General features: G+C 43.7%; 1 long non-coding RNA gene across 1 annotated transcript in view; it reads right to left on the bottom strand.

The window, feature by feature from the left end:
* LOC134285765 (uncharacterized) overlaps positions 1-23,530 on the bottom strand; it is a 578,496-nt gene that overhangs the window by 378,628 nt on the left and 176,338 nt on the right. The window lies entirely within an intron of this gene.

Below are 23,530 nucleotides of genomic sequence, written 5' to 3'. Positions count from 1 at the left end.
TCAAAATCAAAAGAGTTTTGCAACATGCTCTAGAGCGGTGTTTTGTTTCTGCCTCGTCGCGAGGGAGCGAACGAACCCCAAACAGAGAAGCCATAAAAATTGAGCGAGAAAGAGGGGAACGAAGAAAGGGCCGATGATGATTTCGGATAAAAGAGTGCGATTTTTGCCTCGAGAGTCTTTCTTTGTATAGGAGTGGAACTCGCAAGAGCTTTTTGAGTGTGAGTGGACGTGAGAAACACAACAAGCAATTACGAGTGTTGGATGAACTCCTCGCTGCGCGACAAGCTCACGCTCGGTGCTGTTGAGGATTTGCGTTGTGATTTCAGAGTTCTAATTTCTCCCCAGAAAATCGCCGAAACCACTTCCTCATTTTCTCGCGAGAGAGTTTCTGTCAAGCCTGGTTGCAGCTCCATAAAACCTCCACATATCGTTCCGATCCATATTCTTCTGTTTTTCAGTTTTCGTAATGTATGAACATGTCAGTACAAAACTTACTCTTACAGGCACGTAGGAACAAAAAAGTGTTAAACCCCCTCCCCCTGCCTAGACTTTCCATTTAAAATTTCCAAAACATGTAATAAGCATAAAAAACTCAACAAGCTGCCCAGCTGGGTTTCCTGCATAGATTCTTTCCGGAATTTCTCCAGTAATTTCCTTAAGTCTTTTTCAGGAGTTTTTCAAAAATTGTTACAAAAATTCATCTTGCATCAATTTTTTTGGAAATTCCTTCATGAATTGGAATTCTTTAGGAAATTCCTTCAAGGATTGATGTAGACGTTCGTGCATGTATTTCTTTAAATATTTCTGAAGGAATTTCTTCAAGAGTGTTTTTTTTCCAGGAGGTCTTCTAGTAATGGCTCTAGAAAGTTGTCTAGGATTTTTTCCAGAGGTTTCACAAGGAATTCCTCCACAGATTTCTTCAAAATATGAGATTCCATGATTTTTTTTATAGAGATTTGGAAATTATTTCGGGAATTCTTTCAAAAAAATCCTTTAGAGTTTTCCTTTAGAATTTCAGATTTTTTATGGAACTCTTTCTTTTACTATTGTTGAATAAATTATTATTACTGAAATTTCTTCAGAGATTCCTTCAAGTATAACTTCATATATTTGATGATTCTGTCAATTATTTATTTAAAATTCAAAGATTCTCTCAGCAATTTATGCAAAAATTGCTCCAGAATCTTTGGAATTTTTAAAGCAGAACCAATTTCTGCTGGAATCACTGAAGGAATTACTCAAGGAACAACTGGAGTTATTTTTGGTAGAATTTCGGAAAAAAAATTGAAGGTTTTAAGGAAATTTTCATAAGAAATCACTGGAAAACTGCATGGAAGAACTTCTGATGAAATTCTTTTACTGAAATCCTCTGTATGAACATCTGCAAGAATCTCTGGTAAAATTTGTGCCTAAATCACTGAAAGTAGCAAGGAGAAAAACTGTTGAGGATCTCTGCAGCATTTTCTGGACTAGATCAAATCCTGAACATATTTCTGGTGGATTTCTTGGAAATATGTATACATTTTTTTTTTATAATAAACCTACGAAAATCTACTGTAATTAATTCTTGAAGAAATTTCTGAGAAAACCATCTGAGCATACGAAGGAAGCCATAGATCAGTTTTTACAAGAATCTCTGGAAGAAGTTCTGAAGAAACCGCTGGAGAAGTTTTCGTCGGAAACCTTGGTAGACCAAATTCATGAAGAAGGTTCTGAAATAATCCATGGAGAAAATCAAGGTAAGTCTACATTAAGAAATCCTTGGACAAATTTATACAGGAATCTCATAGAGCATTTCAAAAGGAATCTCCAGAGAATTTTTTGAAGGAATTCCTGGAAGAATTTCTAAAGTATGTTGTGAAAAGGTGGAAGAATTAAAAAAAAATCCTCGCAGAAAGTTATGGAGGAATCCTTAATTTCTGATTTTCTAAACGGATTTTACGGATTTCTGAAAGAATCTATGGAGAAATATCTTAAGAAACCCATTGTAGTTTTCCTAGAGAAATTCTGGGAGAAATTTCTGGAAGATCCTCCAGAGTAAATTCTAAAATAAATTCTGGAGGAATTTCTGAAGTAACCCATGGAAGATGCTCTATTTAAAACAACTAAAACAACAGCAATCCGTAAAGGAATTTCCAAAGATGTATGGATGTTTTTTTTTTCAATGAATCCTTCAATAAAATGTCTGAAGGAATGTACCTATCAAAGAATTTCTGTAGAAATTCATGCAGGAAACTGTAAATTAATCTGTATAAAAACTCCGAAAAAATAGCTATTGAAATGTTTGAAAGAATCTTAAAAAATCCCAAGAGTAAATTTTCGTTAGTTTTTTTGTAAAGCCCATTGAAAAATTTCTGGGGAAATTTGTTGAGTAATCCTTGAATTTATTCTAAAGAAAGATTTTATATACAAGTACCGTAGAGAAAAGGCAATTAGAAAGCAGTTTTTGCTTAAATTTGTTTTTCTTATATATCGAGAAAGCCAGCTAGGCGATTTCTTATTTCCAGTAGGGAGGAAACAGTTTCACTGGAAAACTAAACAGAGTAAAAATTAAAAAAAAAAGCAAGGGCGCTCGCTCATACTGGGCTTTTTTCTCTGATCTCAAGAGCTGGTAATTCAGTGAGTAACTAGGACTAACCTCGAGAACACTACTGCCGCTTAAGATGTATTTGAAAGGACCCTTGAAAGAATCCCTGGAGAAGTTTCTGAAGGAATCACGGGAGGATTTTCTTAACAAATTCCTACAAGTTTTTTTTTAATATTTGGGAGGAATTTCAAAAGCAGTCCATTATACGAAATAATTTGTGGAAGAGCTTCCGAGTGAATCCTCGGAGGCATTTAAAAAAAACCATGGATAAGTTTCCAATTTTCCAAAATCCATGGAATGATTTTTAGAGAAATATGTACTTGGAGAATTCTGTGGATGAATCTCTTGAGGAATTTCGAAAGGAAACTACGGATGAAACACTGAAAAAGAAAATGAAGGAATTACTGAAGCAATGTATGCAAATTCTTGTAAAAAATCATGAATCTTTAGTGAAATCTTCTTATTGAATATCTGGAAGAACTTTGAAAGGATACTTCGGAGCGTATTTTTTTAATCTATGGAAGATTCAATGGAATGGAATGCATGCCGGGATTTCTACAGGAGTGCCTTATAGAATTATTTGAAGAAGCCCAGGGAGGTTTTTCGTAAAGAAATTGCTGGAGAATTTTCTGCAGAAATCCATAGATGAGTATTTGAACAAAAAAAAACAGCGAACAGATTTCTGTACCTAGAGAGTTTTATGAAGAAACCCATGGAGGAATAGGTTGTGGCCCACAGGTGATCTGCCCATGGTTGGTTAATTCAAGAAATTCTTACAGAAATTCCTAGATAAATCTCTTGAAAATTTTCAGATGGAAATCGTGTAAGAATTACTGAGCATGAGCATGAGCATAGATGACAATTCGTAGTTGCTACTCTGACTTCTGATTGACCAGAACAATCGAAATTGCACAAGGAACCAGCAAACAGAGCTTGGGAGTAGCTACCGCTCTCAATGTGCACAGTTCGAGAATTCCAAACTTTATAAGTCAATAACGGCGCCGGCCACGTCCTTACGGTCATCGAGGAAGGGAAGGAATGTTAGTTTGACTAGAGACCGAAATCACCTCATCTTCTCCACGACTGTCACGGGAAGGAGTCGAAGAGTTTCGAAAAAAAAAAAATCCCTCGAGAAATTTCTGATAGAAGTCGTAGTTTTTCTATGAGAATCCCTGAAAAAAAATATTATGGAATCCATGGATTTTTTTTTTAATGGAACGCTTGGAGAAATTTCTGGTAAAATTCAGGCTAATATCTGATAAAACCTTTCTGAAAGCTTCTCTGAAAGCATTCGAAAGTATGTTCTGTAGGATTTTTTAAGCAATCTAAGGAGGAATTTTAGGAAAAAAAAAACTTGGAAGGTTTTCTAAAGAAATCCTTAAAGAAATGTCTGGAGAAAATCGAATTTACAGAACAGTAAGTTTATCAACTGAACATAATCTAGATAAAAGTGTTCAAATACAATGCTCCCTTTCCAATAAATTACCGTAAACATTTGCTAAAAACAATTCAGACCAATCTTATCCTCCAAGCCACCGATTTGCATAACAGAACATTGTTTGTACCTCCATCAGCTTCTCGATGCGACGACGACGGGGCAAGGTTCTGTTTTCAGAGCGCAAATATTCACCAATCAATTACATGTTGATTATCAACTTTCCAACAACTGTTTGCGGGGCAGACCTGCCACGCCACAATAGTAATAGCTGCTGCTTCTGCTGAAACGTTTCGCTCACTTCCCCAACACACTTGGAGAAATGTCTCCTCTTCTGGCGGGCGGGGTCCTGTCAGCTGGAGGGAGCGAAAAAAAAATCAAAAGCAGTTTGTCAAACACAAATATATTTATCGGTACAAACGGAAAAACGAAGTGCAATTGGAATGTGTGCCGTTGCTGTTGTTGTTGGTTGGTGGACAAGTTATACCCGAAGAGCGTCAAATATTTTCATCGCACACACGAGGAAAAAACAAGTCAAGGAGCTGTGACAGCTTCAGTGGTGAACGGTTAAAAAACTGTATCGTTTATTGTGCCACTAGAACTGAACCTCCCGATGATTGTCGTCGGGAGCATTTTTGTTTTTCCTGCGCAAACAGTTTAATCAAGGTGGTTGATGGGAGAGCGAGGTAAAATGGTGAAGGGATGATCTCGTTGTCTCTCGTGGAAAGTTTTAACATTTATTTAAGTTCGTATAGGGGAACTTACGTATTCTCGGCAGTTTTGTTCTCTTCGTCATGTGGGGTTTTTTGAAACCTGTAGGTCTCAGAGTTGGCCTCATATCCTTCCCAACCAAGCTGAGTTATATGCCAAAATTTTAGACAATTCGGCCTACAAAAAACAAAAAAAAAAACCCCATGACGAAGAGAACAAACCTGCCGATAATACCCATTGTCACCCTAATCTAACTTATACAATTATGTACATTTTCCAACTTACTATTCAAAGCCAAATGCGCCTACTGAATACTTTTGGGCACGAAGAAACTCATGCAATGTTTCGTAAAGCATTTCAATGCTTGATTTTTTCATCTTCGATGTACCGTTATATTTATATATTTTTTCTGAACCTTTTACCACATACAACGAATTGTGCTCCAATTACTGTTACAGATAACTGTTTGATCATCTAGATGACAATAAGTTTGTTTCTCCCAATGGTGCATTATATACCGGTCTCCCTGCGAAGGAACAATGACTACCCGAGAGCTATTCATTGTTCACAGAACTGCTTGGATTGACTATCAACTACCTACAGTTCCGATTTGGATTGCACCTCCCCTTTATGGCCTTACCCTTTTCCCAAACAATCCAAACATCTCACCTGGTTTCATCTATTAGCATTTCTAATCGGTAATCAAAACCAGCGGAAGAATAAATGTTTGTGCTGTTTTTTATCTGGCTCTAAAGTAGCATGTTTACTGCAGCACGCCTGAATTACCTAATTAGTTTACAAATCCAAAAATCCGAATCAATATTGTCCCAAATACTCAACATGATTATCTTTGGTCAAACATTCACCGTGGCGCGAATGCAACCCCGGCTCGGGTAGCTTGGCCGCGTAGCGGGTGCTCTCTCTCCTCTTCGGCGTTGCCGTACTGTTTTATCGCATACCTAGGTACCTATATTGCGTTCCGTGTCCCGCGAGTCAACGAAAATTCAGCAGTCACGAATTTTCGAATTTTTCCCCTTTTCACACATGTGCGCGAAATTAGCCACCCCCTTTGGCTCCGTTCACCCCTCCGGTGGACCACTACTCTTACGGTGGCTCCCTCTCCACTCTTCGTGTTTAGGGTTCATTCATATATTACGTAACGCAAAATTTGCCAATTTTAGACCCCCTCCCTCCCCCACGTAACAACTTTTGTATGGAAAATTTTGAAATTTTGTATGAAGCGTAACGCAACGCTGGACCCCCTCCCTTCCCCCTTAGCGTTACGTAATATTTGAACGAACCCTTAATGTTGGTCAACACAGCGATAGTAATTTAATGTGCGCAGTGAAAAATATGTGCTCAACAAACGTCTATGTGAGAAATTTTTATGAATATTATAGATAGGATCATGAAAAGTAGAAGTATAAAACTAATTGTTGGCAATTCACAGTAAGATCAGCTCGACAGATTCCAGCTCTCCATGTGCTCAGCAAATTGTTGTAAAGAATCTGAAAATCGTTTGCATCGAAAATCATAAGCCAAGACTCCTAACGAAATATACTGTCAAATTAAGAGTTGCAGCAAAAATGCCAGATGACGATACTTTTATTAGCTTATTTAGTAACAAGCCAGCCAAAAATGAAGATACTGCACTTTCAATGGATATTCGAATGGTTAAACTATTCTGAACTCTGTCACCACCAGAGATGCCAGATGTACAGATTTTACTGTATTATACAGATTTTCGATCTTCCATACAGATATTTTTTTGCCTTTCTCGTACACCAAGGTGTACCGAAAGGCTATATGTTCACTCCAAAAACGAAAATTTGATAGAGCCCCCGGAGGGGTCAAGTGTTATATACCAATCGACTCAGCTCGATGAGTTGAGATGATGTCTGTGTGTATGTATGTGTGTGTGTGTGTGTGTGTGTATGTGTGTGTGTGTGTGTGTGTGTGTGTGTGTGTGTGTGTGTGTGTGTGTGTGTGTGTGTGTGTGTGTGTGTGTGTGTGTGTGTGTGTGTGTGTGTGTGTGTGTGTGTGTGTGTGTGTGTGTGTGTGTGTGTGTGTGTGTGTGTGTGTGTGTGTGTGTTTGTGTGTGTGTGTGTGTGTGTGTGTGTATGTATGTGTGTGTGTGTGTATGTGTACAAAAAGGTCACCTCATTTTTAGATAGTAAATATGAACCGATTTCAACGACCGATAGTTCATTCGACGCGGTACATTGCCCCATTGTTTCCTATTGAAATTGGTTCAGATCGGTCCAGCCGTTCCGGAGTTATGGCCATTTAGGTGTTCCGGATCGGTACCCCAGGGAGGGGCCAGATATGAAAATGCAACAAACCCATGCATGCGACCCATCAAACCACGGCATTTTCGATTATCTGATGAACGGGAAGAAGGAAAATAGTCTCAGACTATATCTGAACCGGTAGTGCTTCGGAACCGGTTCCAGGTGTCCCTCCGGAAGTGGCCATCTAAAAAAGTGAACCAAACCCATGCATGCGACACATCCAACAGTGGCTTTTTCGATAGCCTGATGAACGGTAAGCAAGAGAATAGTTTCAGACCATATCTGAACCGGTTGTGTTCCAGAACCGGTTCCAGGTGTCCCGCCGGAAGAGGCCAATTGAAAAAGTTAACCAAACCCAGGCATGCAACATACCAAATAGCGGTTGTATTGATAACCAGATGAACGGTAAGCAGGAAAATAGTTTCAGACCATATCTGGACCGGTTGTGCTCCGGAACCGGTTCCAGGTGTCCCGCTGGAAGTGGCCAATTAAAAAAAAAACAAACCTAGGCATGCGACACATCGAATTGCGGCTCTTGCGATAACCTGATGAACGGTAAGCAGGAAAGTAGTTTCAGACTATGTTTGAACCGGTAGTGTTTCAGAACCGGTTCCAGGTGTCCCGCCGGAAGTAGCCAACTAAAAAAATGAACCAAACCCATGCATGCGACCCATCGAAGAGCGGCTTTTTCGATAACCAGATGAACGGTAAGCAGTAAGATAGTTTTAGTCCATATCTGAACCGGTTGTGTGTGTGTTCCGGAATCGGTTCCAGGTGTCCCGCCGGAAGTGGCCAACTATAAGAGTGTACCAAACCCATGCATGCGACGCATCAAAGAGCGGCTTTTTTGATAATCAGATGAACGGTAAGCAGGAAAAAAGTTTCAGACTATATCTGAACCGGTTGTGTTCCGGAACCGGTTCCAGGTGTCCCGCTGGAAGTGGCCAATTAAAAAAGTGAACCGAACCCAGACATGCGACACACCAAATAGCGGCTTTATCGATAATCAGATGAACGGTAAGCAGGAAAACAGTTTCAGACCATGTCTGAATCGCTAATATAGTAAACTGACGAAGTTGAAGGGATGAATCCTGCTGAATGCGTCTGATGATGATCGACGAATTGTAGGTCGAAACGCTTAACGCTAAACAAGCTGTTCATCACCGATAACCACCAATCAATCCTCTAAATAAAATATCTGAACCGGTTATGTTCCGGAACCGTTTCCAGATGTCGCGCCGGAAGTGGCCAGTTTAAAAAGTGAACCAAACCCATGCATGCGAAATATCAAATCATCGAAAATATTCGATAACCAGATAAACGGGCAGCAGGAAAATAGTCTTTGACCCAAGCACTGACCACACCTAAGATTACCGGCAGTGTTGCATAATCAGGATTAGATGCATCGCTGAAATTACAACAAAACAAAATCGATGCAAGCGATATATATGCGTAAAAGAACAAAATCTTGATAAAAATTTAAGCGATCTAGTCAAATCCCACCATTTTCCTAAGTTGTAATTATACAGTAGGATGGATCAACGTTGTATGAAAAAAATATAATTTTATAGCATCAATCCCCTTTTGCGACTTAAATTACTGCGCACAAATTTGATGCAACTGGTTGAGCTATCGCGCTCTGTAACACGGTTGACATTTGAATGGGTTTTATTATGGGAAATTTTACTTGCTTGCACTTTTTTTTGTCAAATTTTACATGAATCTTATACTGCCGTTCCACGCCCAATTGTCCCATGTTATGGGAATCCCATTTAACATGGGATAATCATGCGTAGAACGGCAGTATAACCAATGATAACAAAGTATAGGCCAAACTGTGCAGAAAAAAAATTGCTGAAATGTCTTGATAATGTTCGACATCCAGTGCTAGTGAAGGTGGTCAAGCAGTCAACTGAGAGGTTTAATATTTTTCAGCTCTGCTTATACGTTTAACATAACATAGGAATATGAGCCATCAATAAGTTTCCAAATTCGATAATGGCTTTGATAAGATTCTTGCTTTTCTGAACAAGGCTGACACAAATTCCGATTTTCTCTTAAGTCAAGAGGGCCCCCCCTTGGAAATGTTGGGTCGAAATTCAACATTTTGTGGAAGGGCACAAATGAATAAACCAATAAATTTTTAAATTTTTGGGTGAAGAGCCCTCCAGAAAAATTCTTACCAAACTCGATGAGTTAAGCGGTTTTGCTTAATTGTTTGAGAATTTTTTTTCATCAAATTCATTTATTATTTATCAACTCCACCCCCCCTCTTTGACGAACGAGCACTGTGACAAAAGAAGAATTTGCTCCGTTCTAGAGTATTTTCAGGATTCAAGAACACTTCGCTTATGGCGACGGAAATATCTTAGAGTACATATTCGACGAGAAAGGCGCTATCAACACTAGGTGGATTAATCTGGTTTTTTTTTTGTCTGTATTAACGAGATTTTTAACCCTAGGCTAGTTCATCTCGGGGCCCACGCTTGACTTTCCTTCCGAAGGAAGAACTCACATTTTGTGAGTATGTCGGGAGTGGGATTCGATCCCAGGTCCTCGGCGTGATAGTCTTGTGTTCTAACCACCTCACCAGGTCCGCTCCACATACAGATAAGATACAGAGTACAGAAAAATACAGATTTTTGAAATGTGATACAGATTTCTACAGAAAGCTTAAAATTTGAAGTAATTTTCAATGAATGCAATGAAAACTTTGTAAATCGCTGCTTAAACTTTGAAGAATATATGAAGGTTTGTACATTTTCACACATGTTTTAGAAAAATAAATACCAGTAAAAATTGAAAATCGTCAAAAAGTAGTACATTTTTGGGCACGGTAAAGGCTGGGTATGCTGCGCAATTCAGATCCCATTGTGATCCACTAGCCTCTGCCCAGCAACTCCTATCCCTACCTCCACGCGGTACCGGCCGGAAACTATGAGCAACCTTAGGGAAGATCGGGTAACCAACCCCGGTGGGAACTTTGGTCGTAGGCTGACAGGGAAGGGGGGGTTTGCTTCGGCAAACCTGAGCGTCTGTTCTCCAGGAGGAGCGGCTCACAACAGCGTCTGATCCCCATGTTAGGGGCGGTTGATCTACGCCCGAGTGCCAGGGAAGGACTCTAAGCTCAACTGTGCACTATGGTCCTCCGGAAAGTAGGGGGTTGGTGTCAGGCCCTACGAGCCAGCCGTAAAAAACCATTGTAACGGAAAATCAGCAACAGAATAATACGAACCGAGAACAAAGGCAACGACCCCAGCAAACAAAAAGGACTTGCGATTGGAAACTCGGTACGTGGAACTGCCGATCTCTCAACTTCATTGGGAGCACCCGCATACTCGCCGACCTACTGAAGGACCGCGGTTTCTGCATCGTGGCGCTGCAGGAGGTCTGTTTGACAGGATCAATGGTGCGAACATTTAGAGGTAATCATACCATCTACCAGAGCTGCGGCAACACACGCGAGCTGGGAACAGCTTTCATAGTGATGGGTGATATGCAGAGGCGCGTGATCGATTGGTGGCCGATCGACGAAAAAATGTGCAGGTTGAGGATCAAGGACCAATTCTTCAACTTTAGCATAATAAACGTGCACAGTCCACACTCCGGAAGCAGCTCGATGAGGTCCCTCTAGAGGACTGCTGCAATACAGTGAAAGCAGCCATCAACGACGCAGCCGCGAGCATCATCGGGTACGTGGAACAGAATCGACGGAACGAATGGTTCGACGAAGAGTGCATAACGGTTTTGGAGAGGAGCGCAGCGCGGGCGGTAATGCTGCAGCAAGAGACCCGACAGAACGTGGAACGTTACAAACAGAAGCGGAAACAGTAGACCCGCTTCTTTCGAGAGAAAAAGCGCCGCCTGGAAGAAGCGGAGTGTGAAGAAATGGAATTGCTGTGCCGTTCCCAAGAAACACAGAAGCTCTACCAGAAACTCAACGCATCCCGCAACGGCTTAGTGTCACGAGCCGAAATGTGCAGGGATAAAAAGACGGAGGCCTTATGACGGACGGACGTGAGGTGATCGTAAGGTGGATGCAGCACCTGAATGGCGTGTAGAACGTAGGCATGGTCTAGGGCATGGTAGACCACAGCAACGGAGGAAACGACGACACCAGTGCAGCGGAGGACGGAAATGAACCAACTTTCACCAACTTCCGGTTGGCACAAGAAGGCGTGGAGCGCAAAGAGCACGATGGGCGGACCAGGTGGAGCGTGACTTGGCGAGCATCGGGCGTGACCGAGGATGGAGAACGGCAGCCACGAACCGTGTATTATGGAGAAAAATAGTTGATTCAGTTTTATCTTCAATTTGATGTAATACTAAATAAATTAATAAATGAACGAATGCTACTTACAAAAAATGATGACCAAATACACCAGCAATGACATCCGAAAGCAGTAAGTACACATGAATTCTTACCAATCGACATTACATACAATGTGTTGGAGTTACTGGAGTGGGAATTTTAAACGAACTTCCCCACCAATTAGCTAGCGCGAATACGTTGTGATCAAAGGAATTCCTATCATTGACAACCTACTTAAGGGCCATTCATAAACCATGTAAACTTTTCGATAGAGGGGGGCCAATACAAATTTTCAAATTTTGTTTGGACAAAAGTCTACGAGGGAGGAGGGTAGCGTCCTTGGTCTCAAAGACATCCATCTGTACGTGTCTTTGGAAGCCGGAATCAATCGCCACCAGTCTGAGGTGGCGTAGTTTAGCACCTTATGTCCCCACGTGCCTGAAAGAGTAAGTTTCGTAATGACTCGTTCACACGGGATCTAAAAACAGAAAAATATGAATCGGAACGATATGCGGAGGTTTTATGGAGCTTAAACTGAATCGTGGAGTTCACCGTGTTACATTTTGTTTAACAAATGTTTTAGAGCCACCTAGATGTTGGCTTGGTTATGCAATACATAACCAGCATACAATTGTTCATAATGCTAGTGTGTTCTGTAATGAATGATTTCAAATTCGTTTAACATCTGTCGCAGAGTTATCAGAAACCGCTGCTGATGTCAACGCGCTTTGCTGTGCGTAGAATACGCTTCCAAAGCGTCAGTCGAGCGAGAAATCTCCTTTTAATGAAATAAAAACAAAAGTACTACCCGAAAAGTAATTAAATTTTACGCCTCAACAAGATCCTCACCGGCAGCAACAGTAGCGCGCGAGAAGCGGAGCGAAAGTACAATTTTGTATTTTCTAGAATGAAGTCACGAATTCAATTAAAAATTTATCCTTTCTTCAACCCTTTACGTTACCCCGTGTTCACCTCCGTCGGTATCGTAGCCAGTCGATTCCGTCGCCGCCACGTTCGTGTTCCTCGGATGTAGAAGCACTCGTCACATCATTGCCTATCGACGACTAGACGGGACGCCAAGCCAGTCAGAACAGAGCACACCTTGTTAGAATGAAATTCCATCATGGCGCACCGCTACAGAAATGGCAACTTTTTGGCACTCATTTTCCCAACCTGGTGCGGGTAATCATGTCACGTTCCGAGACGGGAAAAAATCAATTAAAAATTCCCACTTGTCGGCGTGGCGGAAGGGGTAACCGGTCTTGGACCGCAATTTGAATTTTTAATGCTTCTGAGAAAACTTCAAAGCTTCTCGGCTGCCTTAACGCGGCGCGGTCCTCTAGTTGCGCGGTAATGCAATAATAAGTAGATGCCTCATCGTTGATGCAGATAGCTACGCTGAAGGGTCGCAAAATATTAAGTACCTTCCCATTACCTGGTCGATGGTGTTGGCTTAGTGCGGCGGAGATCAAAAGCTTTTCACCTGATGACGGTCGTTGACTGACGCACGTTGCGAATTAACATGCATTGATGATCGAAGATATCCGTTGAGGACGACACTTCATAACTTTCTGCAGTTTTTAAACTGCGACAAAGGTGTGCATTGCAGTAACACTCCACAGCATTTATGCGAAAAGCAACTTAACGAACGTGTGCTACTTTGTCAATGAACTTAATATGTTAATTAAGCTTAAAATTAATCCTTGCTCAATAAAATAATGGGACACGATCGGTAAAGTACTAAATTTGTAGTGAATAGTGATGAGCTGAGTTTTCGTATGGTTTGACGATGCTTTCTCCCTCTCGGCACTGGCTGGAATGGTACAAACAGCGTGGGTATTGTGATTATGAGGATTCTCCATTTTTTGTCGCTTCACTTTCGCTCTACCTACTTCCCTATTGAATATTGTTTTTGCTTTTATATCTTTTGACATTCGCACTACGTGCTCAGCCTACTGAAGTCTCCCGTCTTTTCAAGACAAGAAATTACGGACTGGATTTGGCCAATTCCTGAAAAATAATACTCCTCAATTCAATCCAAAAAATTATGTCGCGTATTCTGTTCAACGAATTGTGACTTTGTCCACTAGTCTGCTGACTCACTATAAGGGGACTCACTAAACAGTTTAAATTGCTGCGTAAGCCATGATTTTCTGATTATTTGAAATGTTTCATGAAATTGCGAATGAAATAATCAAAGATTGCCTTGGTGATCGCGACGTTTAATCAGAATAAACTTTAATAAGCAGTTTACGCTGTCAAGTGAATCCCCTATATGTGTTTATTGATTTCAAAGCTGCATACGATTCAGTGATAACAAATAAGTAGAAAAAAATTTCCGATGACACTGATGATACGAATCAGCCTGTGCTAAGCTTGCTGGGTCGAAAGGCTTGTCTTACTGTTGCAGATGAGATTTCTACAATTTCCTTTCCGAATTTGTTGTCTAATATTATTCTGTATGAAAGTTCTATTTCCTCGCATTCCCGAAAAATCATCAATATAATCAATGATAATCTTTTCATTCACTTGATCCTTGTATGGCAGCTTAAGTCCTTTTTTGATGATACAACCCATATAATTTACCAATATTTCCCTCCCAGGGCGATCAACTTATAAACTGTATGGGCTACCATATGATCAAATTAAGATATTACTTATCATCGCACGATTAGCCATGAAATCCACAACAATGTACCACACCACTCCGCACCGTACACCATTTGCCTAGCCCTATGTTTTATATTCCTAATTTAAAACTTGTTTATCCGATACGGCTGTTAGACGCCCTAGAAAATATCATCTGTCGTCCTGCCATTCAAAAACCCCGAAAAGCGGGAAGGAGGGATAGACTCGCCTTCATGTTGTGTCTCCTATATCCGCATATCCGAATATTGCTGCTGCTGATGCTGATGCCTGACGGTACGTACTCTATACGGAACAACCCAAACTCGAACCAGACAAAAGTGAAACATAATAACAGAAAGCAAACACCCCCATTCAATTAAAGATAGAGCGAAGCGAGCACCGAAAACGCGCGCGCAGAACCGTCCTCCCCTGGACCCAGGCCACATCATCAGCGTCGTCGCCGTCGTCCTCGTTTTCGCCTGTCGTCATCGGGAAAAATAGAGAATAAAGGCAAACAAAACCCACAAAGATCAATCATCACGTTCCCATTTTTCACCACCCTCTCGCTTGACGTTCCACGCGCGCAGCGAGGGAGGACGGGAGGGCCTGGCTTTTCCTCGATAGGATGTTGTATTTTGATTTTTCATATTGCTAGTCGTTGTCGTCCGTCGCCGTCAACATAAAAGGGGGAAACGAAAGCGAGCACAGCGCACCGTACGAATTAAATGCAATATAATAAAATCAAATTAAAATCACCCTCATTTCCAGTCGAGCGAGTTCGGTGCTTGCTATCCTGTCGTTTGTCAGAGTCGGAGTGAGCGCGCATTTGGCAAACCCCTACGAGAAGTTGGAGGAAGGAAGCGCCGATCATCGGGATAAATCTTTGTAGGGATTGAGTAGGGGTCGTCGGGGGGTGAGGCCCACGACCAGCGAAGGAATAAAGCGAACAAAAACGCAAACCGTTTATTGCAAATAATTAATATATTAAATCAAAGTTTATGCGATCTTTCGGTTTACAGGGGGTAACGAAAAAACGAGTACGGGTGTGAGTCGACATCCTGGAAGGATCCACAATGCACGTTTTCAGGGAGCCTTGAAGGGAGTTTCAGGAGGATTTCAGAAGCGTTTCACGGCATTCCAGATAGGCTATAAAAGGTTTCAGAGAGGTTCTCGGTGGCTCCAGCGGCTCCAGGTGGTTTCAATTCGTTTCAGACAGTGTCTTCAAAGGGCTATAAAGGGTTTTAAGAGTACTTAAAAGACATTTCAGGGGCCTTTACCGACAATCAGGTGACCTCCAGGGAGGTTTCAAGTGAGAATTTTGAGGCATCCTCCTCTTCCTCTTCTTGGCGTAACGTCCTCACTGGGACAAAGCCTGCTTCTTAGCTTAGTGTTCTATGAGCACTTCCACAGTTATTAACTGAGAGCTTCCTCTGCCAATGACCATTTTGCATGTGTATATCGTGTGGCAGGCACGAAGATACTCTATGCCCAAGGAAGTCAAGGAAATTTCCTTTACGAAAAGATCCTGGACCGACCGGGAATCGAACCCGTCACCCTCAGCATGGTCATGCTGAATACCCGTGCGTTTACCGCCTCGGCTATATGGGCCGTAGGTTATGATGTCTCGGCTATAATTTTGAGGCATATCAGGGGCGTTTCACGGAGCTTCAGAAGGGTCTCAAAACAATTCAGGACGTTGCAAGGAATTCGGGGGCTTTCAGGAGAGATCCAGAGGGGTTTGAAAGAGGCGGTGAGTTTGGAGAGCCAACAATTGCTCGTGAAAACTCTTAACCGTCAGCACTGGAGAGTTTGAGTTTTGCCAGTACTGCTTAAAACCAATGCAACGTCATTAACACCGTTTGAAACGCCCTGAAATCATTTAAATCGCATCTTAGACTCGTCAAAAGGCAGCTAAAACCCCCTCAAAACGCTCTGAAACCGCTCCTGGAGTAATTTTTAAAAACCCCTGATATGCGTCCGATTTTCCTTGAAACCCCATTAAACGCCACAAAACCCTCTGATACCCCTCAAAACCCACATGAAACTCCTGGAAACCCCTGACATGCTCCTGGAACTCCTCAAAACAAGTGTAGAATTACTTACATATTTTCAGTCCTGAGCGCCCATGGTGGTACATAGGGCCGAATTGAAAGATCTTGATCCTGAGCGATTGCCAGCCATCGCCTTGACCTGTGGCCAGGTTAAATTCCTATCGACTTCTTATATTTCCTTGTTGAGGCTGCGCCGTCATGAGCCTCTGGGTCTGCCTCTGATGCGATATCCTGCTGGGTTCCAATCTAACGCTTTTCGCAGATTTCAATTCCGCAACTGCGTAGAATGTGGTAGACCAACTTCCACTTTCGCTCCCGAATTTCAATAACTATCGGCTTTAGATGACATCGACGATGAAGCTCCACATTGGAGATCCAATTGTGAGGCCACCATGCACGAATTAAGTATATACCGCAGGCATCTATTGATGAAGACCTGCAGCCGTCGAATGTTCTCCACTGATACGCACCAAGTTTTACTGGCGTACAGCAGCACAGATTTCACGTTAGAGTTGGAATTTCTGAATTTGGTGCGTCGACTAATCTGGTTGTTTTTTTTTCATAAATTTCTTAAACTCGCAAAGTCAGCCCTCACCTTTTTGATTCTTGCTTCTATGTCATTCTTGGTGCCGCCGTCGGTCATTATTTTGCTACCAAGAAATTGAAAGCTTTCAACATTCTCCACTGCTTGCCCAACTAGCTACCGTGAAGCTGAAAGGATTGCCCTTGTTTACATCCAACGAATCGGTCTTGTTGGCGTTGATGGTGAGACCTGCCGCCGAGGAGCGAACTACAAGATAATCGAGCTTACTCTGCATATCAGAGCGCCATTGAGCTAAGATCATCAGCCAGTCAAGCAACGTCATCAGCCAGTTCGAAGTCATTTATATGCTCCATGATAATGGGCTGCCACAGCAACCCACGATTTGGTTCACGATCAATCGCACCTACTTGGATCTTGTCGATAACGATGAGGAACAGTAGCGGCTATAGGAGTAGGATACATCCTTGCCTCACTCCAGCATCGACCCGAATTGAATCGGACCAGATACCGATGTGCAGTAAATACTCTGGACAAAAATGCCCTGTACTGTGCCTCAATGAGGCCGATGATTTTGTCAGGGACACCCTAGCTTCTGAGGGCTCCCCACATGTTTTCAGGATTTAGACGGAAGAAAGCATTTTCGTAATCAATGAACACCAGGGAGAGAGACTCTTGGAATTTATTGATTTGCTCCACGATAGTACGAAGCGTGACAATGTGGTCCACACAGTATCGTCCACCACGGATTCCTGCTTGCTGTCGCCGGAGAGTCGCGACAAACTTCTCCTGTATCCGGTTAAGAATCACTTTGCAGAGGACTTTGAGTCAGGCCACCATTTTTTTTGCACCTTTTCTAAGACGCCTTACATCCAGCCGACCGGAAATTTCGCGGTTTTCCATATCTTGAAGAATTGATGTAGCAGTTGCGCAGATACTGCGGGGCCTGCTTTGAGAATTTCGGCTGATATAAGATCGATTCCCGGGGCCCTGTTGGATTGCATGCTACGGATGGCTGCTTCTATCTCCTGTAATAATGGAGCTTCGGTGTTATGCGTCGAACCTTAGGCGGATCATGCTGAGATGTTGGTGGCGTGGCCGACACTTGAAAAAGGTTTCCAAAGTGCTTGAATCAGCGTTTTAGCAGGTCAGTCGAGTCGGTCAATAGCTGTCCAGATATTTGTTTCACGGGCATCGCAGCATTCATCTTAGTACCACTAAAACGACGTGAGACACGGAAGAGAAGACGTTTGTCACCGATATTTGCGGCTTTCTCGCCTTCATCGGCTAGGGAATCCGCCCACGCTCTTCTGTCACGCCTATATTAGTGCTTCACTTCCTTCTCGAGAGTCGAATAGCTCTGACGGGCTACGGCTATGGTTTCTCGCCTGCAAAACGTTTCTGAAACCCCCTGAAATCAGTCCTGAATACCCCCAAAATTGGAGCGTTAATAAAAAAAATCCTTAAAACATCACTTAAACCCTTTAAGTAGCTGTAACCCTCTTTCTTGGGCGTGCAAATTCCTTCCACACTCATGAAGTCCGGCCCAAGCAACACACGTGGCACGAAAAAGTCCCCTGAAACTCCTTTGAAATATAGCTCCTGAAATCCTCAAGAAACGCTTGTAATGCTACCATTACACCTCACGATCCTCTGAAACTTCAATAAAACATCTTGGAACGCCCTGAAACCCTGTAATATTTTCAAGAAAGATTCTCGGAGAGGACCCTAAAACGCCCCCTGAAATGCGTCTGAAACCCCTTGAAATACGCCTAAATCCCATCAGAAACACCTCTGAAACTCATCATATATGTCTAATTAACTCCCCAACACCCCTGCAAAGCCCCTCTACAATGCTCCTGAAACAATCTTGCGTAGAGTCCAGCGCAAACAGACTTCATACAGCATGCTTAGCTCTGCAGAGCTCCTGTTCATTTCAAAATAAGTTCGTAGGTTATGATGTCTCGTAGTAGTATGTGTGACGGACAAAGAGTTGCGCGTCGTACCCTATAGCATTCAGGAGAGCATCAGGAAAGATCCAGAGTGGGATTTAGAGCGGTAACTTGATAGTTTAAGAGCATTTTAGGTAGTTTCAAGGGCCGTTGCTAAGGGAGTGAAACAACTTCAACCCCGGGTGTGTCCAAATGTTCCAGACGGAGAATTACTAGGCCCTAAGCAGCTGGTCTGAGCCACGTCCTCTTCCGGGGTGGGTACACAAGAACGTTCTTTGACTCCCGGGTTCCAGGGCGCTTAGCAAGAGGGAGTTTTCGAGACGTATACATTTGAAACGTATAATACAATGAACGGCACATAGCTAATCTAGTTGTGGGTGGCTCGGGTTCTGCAAGCTGGACGGGTTGATCGTAGACGCAAATGAAGTTTGCGGCGTTCGGGAATCTACGGTAGGGAAACATGTCTGGCGGCCGGCCGCAAGTGTTATCTGCCCTTCTCTCGGTCATAAAAAAAGGGGTGGGGTGTTGTTTGTAATAACAATGCAATACGCAGTGACTGAAAATTCGGCTACTTCACGATGAACCGGTGATTGGTCATCGACATGACGTGTCAACCAGATCGTGTAAGGCGATGACTGGGGGGAAGAAGTTGTCCTTCTTCCAGGGATAGGGGCAGCAGGGGCGGTATTCCAGTGGCTTGACGACCCCCTCCCCTTTCTATGAGTCAGCCGGCTCAGAATAGGACGACATCAATCACAACTCAGTGCGGTTTTGATGGAGAGCGGTTGATGAGGCCCATCAATAAAATCCGAGATGGGCTCTCTGCGATAGACCTGGCTTAACAGCATTTTACTTGCAACATTGACTTTGCGTCGTCGAAGTCCAACATCAAAAAAGACCTCAAGCAGGCGCTGATCGATTTTGAAAGTAAACTTCAGCAGCCAAGTAAGACCATGAGAAACTCATAGAAACTGCAGCAGTGGCCAAACCCGCGAGGACAAAGGTATCGATGTTTACCTAGACCAGTGATCCTAAGGCCTATTTTTTCAACTGCTTGTATTGCACCTCCTGGATCCATTTGTGAAACGTTAAACACGTTATTCTACATGATTTTGGGAGTAGAACAACCACCGACACCGACGTGACAGTCGTGTTTCAAAAGTGTCCCCCCTAAATTTAACGGTCGACCAGCAAAGCGAGCGAACGCTTCTGTCAAATCAGCTCAGGCACGAACCTTTTTCTATATGAATACACGGGGGTTTGGAGTCAAGCTATCAAAACAACGCGAACCGTTATAGAGGAGGCGGTAGTGTTCGGCTATTTTCCATCATGGCGTCGGGGACAACAAATTTGAATTTATTTGTTCTAGCTGTCACGTCGGTTCGTCGGTGGAACAACCTCCTTAAGAAACATTGCAAGGAATTTGACGGCAACATAGAACACTCGGAATCACGTGCGGCCCGCAGGCCGTACTGTGGTGACCACTGAACTAGACGGAGGCATCCGCTTTCGCGGGTAGCCCCAACAATGTGGCAGATGGGACTGCTTTCGGCTAGCATTTGCAGATGAGTGTGAGGCAGCCGTCAGGTGAGACGGCGTCCGCAATGCTTGCCACATGCGGGGACGACACAACTCCGGACAATTTGGTACAAAGGATGTGTAGGGATGAGTTTGGCTGGAACGCCGTTTCAACGGATATCACCCATATCATTTGGGAGCTACAGAGGAAGTAACGCGTAGACTCGGAGAACAGCTAGTTCAGATGCAGTACAAGAGGTGGTCCAGGGGTTCGGAGTCGGCTTCGTAGGTCATACCGGTGCCCTGCGGTCGAGATCGACCTTACAGCGATTAAGTGACCGCGGAGGGGAAGTCCCGGTAGCGGTGCTGTCGTGGCGTCGGTCTACTGGGTTGGATCCGAGCCCGCGTGTGGAAAGGGGTCCCCGGCAAGGGTTGGGGTAGGTGAGACCCTGCTGTCTGCAACCTTCGGTGCATCTGATAGAGCCTGAAGGGTAGAGATGCCCTTCCTTTGCGGGCAGGTCAGATCGGGTTGCACGTGGGCTAAGCAGTTGGGCGCGGGCAGGGTTGACCCTGCCCGCCTTCCGAGGATAATGGGAGTGGTGAGGACCACTCGGGAAACTGGCTAAGCACCAGCGTGCTACCGTGATGGACTCTCCAAAGCGAGTCATTGATGTCCGTTGCTGCAGGCTACGTAGCTAACCTTGAGGGTGCGATGTGCAGTAGCCCCTCTCTGAAGCAATGCCTGCTTGGTGGTTCCGGAGAGACGAAAGGTTTGGCGACCATAGGAATGTGTTTTAGTTGGTCGAGAAGAGGGTAGTCCTGGGCTTTACTATTGTTGTAGAAGACGGCCTTAACTCCTGTTAGGGTGTCTGTTGAGCAGATTTTCCCCCCTATGGTTTAGAAAAAAAAGACGGCGTCCGCAAGGTTAAGCAGTTTTAACTCCGAAAGCTGGTAGTAATGTCTGTAGTCGGACCCGGCCAGAAGTTAGGGCGGTTCAGGGGAGGACCCCCTTGGATCATCAGGTACCAGTAGGTCGGCTCCAGAGGCACGTTATTCTCCATTTGGGACATTCGTGCCTTCAATTATAGTTGAGCAAAAGGGGATAAAGAATAAAGTGCAGGATGTGCAGGGGCGTAGGGACCTTGGAGACGTAGGAGGGTAGGTGTAGAGCCTAAGAAGAGCGGCGCGCTCGTCGTCAAGACCGAACAGTCTAATTACTCGGAAGCCTTGAAAGCGATGAGGTGTGACGCCAAGCTCGTGGATCTGGGGGTCGACTTATACTAGACGTATGTTAGACGTACCTGTACAGGTAAAATGATCCTCGAGCTCAAGAACGACAAGGAGCACAAGGGCGCCGCCTACAGGAGTCTGGGGAAAGAGGCCCTTGGTGAGGGTGTCTAGGTAAGGGCTCTTACTGCTGAGGCGACTCTGAAGGTGAAGAACCTAGATCAGATAACTAAGGCAGAAAACCTCGTCACGGCACTACGGCAACCGTTAGGCTACGGAAGGGTCCGGCAGGGACACACCCGGCTTTGTTACAGCGACCAGTGGTGAATGCTGACTAGTCCACTAAAGTAAGTTAGCTCAAGGTGGGCTGGTCGGTATGCCAACTGACTTTGCACGATGTACCGGAGATTTGATTCAGGTGTCTAGAACCAGGACACAAGTCGTGGGACTGGACAGGCCCTGACAGGAGCAAACTGTGTAGGTGATGCAGCGACGAAGGCCTAAAGGCGAAACATTTTTACAGAAACCATTTTTTTGTGAAATTTTGTTCAAAAATGGTTTCTGCAAAAACGAAAAACATTTTCCACTACAAAAAAAAATCAGAAGATACCTTGATCCATACTCTACATGTGCACGAAACCCGATTTTGAAAATATTGCTTCGTTAATTAATGAAAAATCAAAAACCAAAAAGTGAGGAAATGCTTCCAATTTCGCCTTAAGGCACAAGGCTGCACGATCCCTCCCAAGTGCTTGATTTGTTCCGGAACATCCGCGAACAGCAAGCACCCAATGGGTAGTCTAAGGTGACTTTCGGCCTTATGAAGTGCCACATCTGACAAGTTACAGTGCAGGTAATGCAGCTGAACCTGAACCTTTGTAACGTAGCCCAGTAACTGTTGTGACGGCCGAGCTGACAGGGCGACGACCGGTTGTAAAAGCAAGTGACATCAATGGAATGGGGAAGCCGTTTCACGAACCAGCGAACTCAGATCCTGCCAGAGGCACTGGTCATACCACATGTTCAGCTGGCTAATATCGACACCAAAAGTACTACAACTGTGACTACTGGTTGTGCAAGGGGCGGCTAGGCCAAAACCAAGTCTTTGTAGATGGGAGCCATCATTGCAACGACGAGGTATTCAGGAACGCGCATCGCCGTGAGCGATTTGATTTGTCTTTATTAAAGAGACTGGTTCGTATCTGCCGTGAGCGAAACTTACTCGGACTAAGCGGGGACGAACTTGCAGCGGTGCTTTCACGTGTATGCGATGCCACCATGCCCAGTCAAGTGCACCCTAGAATTGGGATATTACCGGCAGTCTCCAGAGATGCTTGAGAAGATCATCGAGGGGCTCTCTGTATGTGTGATCCTAGCCCTTGGCCTCCTTTTGTTGGATCACTGGGGACTTAAAATAACGAATAAGGGAAGTCCTCCCTACCTGGGTTAAAATATTGAAAATGAATGCAGAGAAATGTTCCTGTGAAGTTCGAGTTTAAGTTCCATTTATGTCCGAAGAACATAAATATTTTCGTTAATTTGGATGTTCGCGGTTGGTGTATTTGTATTTTCTAACTGTGCTTAGAAACTTTTGTGTAATGCGGTCCACCCAGACAATGTTCGTGTCCAACGACGGCCGAAGAAAGAGAAGAAGGAAGATCCATGTGTTTCAGTCACAGAAAAGCGTTGATTATTTTAGATCATTGCCTAAATGTTCTTCGGGAGTACTGTAGACGATGCGGCTCAAAGAGAAAAAGCCAATGGGCAACGAAGAGCTCTAGGTGTATGGGTCAAGCGGGTAAGCGTCCGACGGCTCATCGTGACGCTGAACATGCTGGGGCATTGATGTCGACGCACTTCATTCTGGCGGCAAGCGGTTAATGAAGAAATGATCGAAGAAACTGCGCTGGATTTTGATTTCAATCGGGGAAACATTCCAGCCCAGCTGTTTGCGGCATATCAAGAGAGAATGGGATGCCTGGCCTTCCACGACGAAGCTGTTTTAAAATTGGTGAGATTGTTCCGTTTATAACTATGTACTACTAATTATTCATTTGTCGGTTTAACAAATTATGAGTTGAATCTACTAAACATTATAGATCAATTTGGGGAAGGAGGGTTATCAGAGCCGCCAGTCGATACACTATATATGGTTGGAAGAGTGGAGATGCCAACTTCCCTTTAAAACCATTATGTAGAGAATGACGTACTCTTCTTCTTCACATTCATTGGGGCATCCTCCAATGCGATGGCTTGCACTACATACAATTTTATGAT

This window comes from Aedes albopictus, chromosome 1, assembly GCF_035046485.1.
Source record: "Aedes albopictus strain Foshan chromosome 1, AalbF5, whole genome shotgun sequence".
NCBI classification, from domain to species: domain Eukaryota; kingdom Metazoa; phylum Arthropoda; class Insecta; order Diptera; family Culicidae; genus Aedes; species Aedes albopictus.
Note: the sequence above shows the minus strand (reverse complement) of the source record. Positions and strands in the feature narration are given on the sequence as shown.